The sequence below is a fragment of the Papaver somniferum genome, chromosome 5, assembly GCF_003573695.1.
Source record: "Papaver somniferum cultivar HN1 chromosome 5, ASM357369v1, whole genome shotgun sequence".
Lineage (NCBI taxonomy): Eukaryota > Viridiplantae > Streptophyta > Magnoliopsida > Ranunculales > Papaveraceae > Papaver > Papaver somniferum.
The window spans coordinates 137,263,226-137,268,717 of record NC_039362.1 but is presented as its reverse complement, the minus strand read 5'-3'; the positions used below and the strand labels follow the sequence as shown (position 1 = coordinate 137,268,717).

At 37.9% G+C, this 5,492-nt stretch overlaps 1 pseudogene; it reads left to right on the top strand.

The window, feature by feature from the left end:
• The first annotated feature begins 2,060 nt into the window (after positions 1-2,060).
• On the top strand, positions 2,061-4,656 carry LOC113282862 (annotated as a pseudogene).
• Positions 4,657-5,492: the final 836 nt, after the last annotated feature.

Here is a 5,492-nt window from a genome sequence, read left to right as displayed (position 1 = left end):
TATTATCTCTTTGTATGTAAACATCCTCAAGTTTTAATTAAGGTCGTATGTTTCAAAAAAGTAGAAATTTAATTCAGATCAACGGAAGTAAATTTAAAATCCAAAAATTACATAATAATAATGCTAATTGTTCAGATAATAAGAAATTTAAAACATAATAATACTACTAATCACTAAATAGGAGAAATAATTAAGGTTTGAACTATTCCGCCTTTGTGTTAAGATTGGTTTCTTTTATTCCGAACTATGTCTGCCATGCGAAGTCGGAAGTACTCTTGTTGTACAGGTTCCATTTTTTCAAGATCCATCATAATGATGCGAAATTCTTCGCCTTCAGCTTGCTTGGCTATTTTTGCCGCATGTTCAGCTTGTTTTGCTGCAAACTCTGCTGCTCTTTGTTCCATCTTGAATCTTGATTGTGCTTGGTAATGAGTATTGAAATTTTGTTGTTCTTTAATAATTATTCCCATCAATTCCTCTTGGATATTGGATTTCTCTCTCCCTGTTTTCTTCAATCTTTTTGCTGCTTTTTCCCCCATCTTACGAAGATATGTGTTCTCTATGTCTCCCCCATCTGTGTCGTTACCGGTCTCTCCTTGAGTTGTTGTTTGCGGTCCTTCATCATCTTCCTCGTTATTCTCATTGCTGTCCAAATCATGCGTCGTATCGAATACAAAAGTCGATCGTCGATTATATTTTATATTTTCTAACACAACTGGGTAGCACTCTTCGTGCTTAAATTTTTTCCCGTTGTTGCATTCCTTGAACCTCTTGTTAACTTCTTCAAGATGTTAATGTTTTTAAAAACACTTAAGTACATGGGCGCTTATTAAATATTAGAAAACAATTGTTCGAAAAATCAAGAATGCTTACCTTCTTTTCAGGACCCCATCCAGTATGATATTCACCTTCAACTTCTGCCTCTTTTGCCGAAAATAACGCCACATCTTTACTTATTCCCTGATATCGTTTTTGCCAAGAACTCCAAGACCGCTCTGGATTATTAGGTAAATGAAGTTCAATATCATCCTTGATACGAGTCCACAACGTCGCCTCTGATTGATCAGTTCCAACACTAGAATCTTGAGATATAGATAAATGAATTTTACACATTGTTACATCTTCGATTGTCGTAAAATTTGGACCTCGTGCTACTCTTGGTGCCATTGTAAGTGAATCCGTGAAAATTTTCCAACTGATTTGAAAGCAGAAACAATATTTCTTCTTATTGGCGTGGATAGTTTGAAGTATTTAGTCGTGGTAAAATGTCACAGGATCTCATGTGTATATATAGGTGTTTCTTCCGAAATTTTCAACGTTCCGAAATGTCTTCCAAACTTTCCAACGTTCCAAATTATCTAACGTTCGAATTACCAACGGTATAAAAAAATTTCAAAATCAATTTTGTCTAAAAAAATTTCAAAATCAATTTTGTCTAAGTTTTTTTTTTTTTTTTTTAAACTCAAGCTTGGGGCGTTAACTATATAAACGCCTGGAGTGGGGCGTTAACTATATAAACGCCTGGCGTGGGGCGTTAATTATATCAACGCCTGTCTGGGGCGTTAACTATATAAACGCCTGGAGTGGGGCGTTAATTATATCAACGCCTGTCTGGGGCGTTAACTATATAAACGTCTGGCGTTGGGCGTTAACTATATATACGCCTGACGTGGGGCGTTAAGAATATCAACGCCTGGCTGGGGCGTTTGTATAATCTTCGTCTGAATGGGGCGTTAATTTTATGAACGCCTGACGTGGGGCGTAAACTTTAGCAACGTCCCAACGGGCGAACATTTTATCAATGCCTGAACCGGACGTAACTTATATACACGCCTCTTTATCGGGCGGTGACTTTACGTACGTTTCACAACAGACGTAGATTATACACACGCCCGATGCCAAACGGTGATTATACCTCCGCTCCACTATATATAGTTTTGGTCTTGGTCCCAGACCAAATATGGTCTGAAATTTGGTTTTGGTCCAGATTTTAGTCTTTACTCCGTCCCGTTGCGTCTCGTCCCTGGACCATAATTATAGGTTTGCTCGTCCACTGCAGTTGCTCTTACTTCCCCATCTTGCTGCTGCTGCCCCATTGTTGCTCGCTCTCTCTCTCTCTGTCTTCAGATTGGTATTTATTTCTGCTCATTCTAAGAGAAATTGTTTGTGTTTGCATTTAGGGTTTTTCTAAATTTCATTTATTGAATTTTAAGGTTTATGCTTTTTCTGTGTTATCAATCATGCAACAACACTGTCTAGTTGTAATTAGGTCTCAAGATATGGTAAAAAACAAATAAAAGGGTTCAAATGGGAAGGAGGGTTTGGTGGTGTGTGTGGAATCCATTAAAGATCTAGTTCTGTACTGTAAAAACTCCAAATCTGAGTTAGTCTTTCAAATGAGCAACCAAGTTAAACTTTTTACCATTCTCTAGAATTTAATGTTGGATTTCACGGTTATTGTTTGGATTTTATACAAGCTCTGAGAACTAGATTTAGCTATCTTATATGTATTCTTCTTAGTCTTAGAGACTGAGAGAGAACTCGATTAGCAGATGTGTTATTACTTATCAACTGTATCTAAGAATACCATCATCAAATTTACAGCATTCTCGTTTGCATTTATGAGTTATATCACATTGAGTCTTAGTACAGTATTTGGTTTAGTTTTACTAATTCATCCGTTTCTTACATCTCAATTTGTCTACCGTATATTGGAGTACTAGTTACTTGATTTAGACAGTCAGATACTTGGCCTCTCTTGGTTATTAGTTCGTACAGCCTGTGAAACCCTTGAAAGTTACATAAGAATTCTTTGGTTAGTATATCATTAAAGTTAATGCATCAACAGAAATCAAACAACTCTTTTTAAGTAAAACGATCTCGTAAAAGGGGTGAAATGGGACATAGAAGTCCCCTGACCCTAAAGGGAGATGGAAACGACTTTAGGTTGGATATCACAGTTACTTGGTGGGTAACATGGGTTTCGATTTTGGTTTAGCAGATTCTATACAATCTCTGCAGTCTACGGTTTCTAGGTAAGTTATGCCATTTTAAGGACGTTTTGTACCATCATTACCAATTAGCCCGTGTTTTCATACATCTGAGTTTGTTTGGTGTATGTTAGTTTATCTAGACACTCGAGTACTTTCTACTTTCTTGGTTATGCACTCATAGCACCTAAAAGACGTTTTAGCTATTTCATTACTTATTCCCTTTGTATATCAGTATATTTACTGCACGAATCATGCAACTATTTGTCTGCCTTGTTTAACTGAGATATGATTTCGGGAAAAATGTACATAGTTGTAAGTATGAGCTCCTTTAAGCATATGAGGCACATGTGGACTTACTAAATTGACTATCCAAATCAAATGCATAAATTGTATCAGAATTGAGTAGACATCTAGATATATGCTCTATGTTGGTAAAGCTTTTCATGTATGGCCAGTAGTAATAACTGATAAGGGACACTAGCCTTGTAAAGTTTGGCGTATGTTGCATTCTTACCGTGTCTACAACCTGAAAACCTTCTCCTAGTCATTGACAGCTTTCCTGATGCATGTATTTTATGGAGTGTTAGTTAACGTTGCAATGGAAATGATTGTGTAGTTGTTAGGATTATATTGTTGTCATTTCCCACCATAATATGTTCAACTGAACAATATACATTCTCTGGCTTCAGGAAAAAAGAAGAAGAAGAAAAACATTTCCTAGTTTCAATATTTAGTGAAGCAGCTAACTGCTGTTTCTTTTTCTCTATTATTTGGGCGGGTAAATAGTCATGCATCTCAACATGGAATTGCAGTGGAACGTAGCGGTGCCTGCCAAGCAGCTGCATGGTGAAGGGCTGCTTCTCCAAGAAGCTATTATCTTGCAGTTGTTGGAGGACTTCTCAGACCACAAAGCTACCTCAGAGTATGGGTATTTTGTGGCTCCTACTTCCTTGGAACGCGTAGGGGACGGAAAGGTCAGGCGACGTTCTCTTCCCCGTTGTTTTCAACTGTATCACCTTCAAACCAATCAAGGAAGAGATCCTATGCGGCGTTGTAACCTATATTGTGAAACTGGGGGTCTTCCTAAGCTGTGGTCCCATTAAAAAAAAGTTTTTCTTTCAGCTAGAAAGATGGGAGATTACCATCACTTCCCTGGTAAGAATCCAGTTTTCCAGAATGACAAGGAGTCCAAGATTGAGAAGTATGTGCTGGTCCGTTTCAAGGTCCTTGATACGAGGTGGAGTGAAACGCTGAAGGAATTTCATGTCTTGGGAAGCTTGGAAGGTGATCATCTGGGACCTATATACAGTGGTGAACGCTCATTTTGAATGTGCTCATGTTCTCCCTCAACGAAAGATATGTGTATATTATCTTTATTTTTTTTCATTTTATGTATCACCAGCGCAGACAGACGGAGAATTGGATTAGTTGTTATGTAAATGGGCAACAACTATAATTCTCAGAAATTTTCATTTTGAATGTGCTCATGTTCTCCCTCAACTTTTGTTTGGAGTAAGCAGTATGGTGCTCTTTTCCTTGGCTTAATGGTCACAATGCAGCCAAGAGCAACCACTATGACTGAGAAATTCTCACATGCCCCATGGAAATTGAGTTTCAGGGAAAATGCTATTAGCCTTTACATTTCTGATTTTAGAATCAGTATCCTCTCAAATTTTGGTCGGAAATTTTCCGGCGGCACAGTGGATGGTGTAAGCAGAGTGTAACAATAAATGCCATTCAAAAGAGTTTTTTTCTTTTTTTTTTGAAGAAGGAGAAATTTATTTAAAGGCTCGAATATTCCAGGGTTACATAGTTTAGGAATGTGGCATTCCCAGTCTTTACAATCGGGTAAATAAAAAGCAGCATAACTAATTCCCAATTATAAGCATTAAATTCTGACCATCTTGTTCGATTAGACCTTATCCCCTTAATAGTGTGGGAGTTCTTCCGAATTTTGATTCTTGTTTTGGTCCCCGTTACCTGCATAGTTTCGTTACAAGCTTGGTTATATTTCGTTCCCGATGTTTAAAACCATAGTTGGTGTAGAGCACAACAGTTACAGCTAGCCAAATAGTTGTTGATGGAATGCTGGAGGTAGATCCGGAGTGTGAAGGTTATGAAACCTTCTTCAATGACTATCCACAAGAATAGTCTAAATTTGGAGGATACTTCATAAACTGAATAATGAAGTGATCCATTGGTGTTGCTGATGATGATGGTGATTCTGTAACCGAGGGGTTGGCGGATTGGTAGCTGTTGTTACTGTGGTGTGGTGTATGGCTCTTGGCCCCGCCTTCTATGAACACCTTTTGCCGTTGTTAATGTGAAACTTGCACAACTGAATCATGTTGTTGATGCTTCGCTGCACCTAAGCTATCCTTAATAAAAATCCAAAAAGGAGAAAACACAAAAACAAACACTGATCGGCGATTACGATAAGCCTCAGACTCGTTGGTGAAGCTGCGACTATTATCTATGTTTCTTGATTTCAGCTGCAAA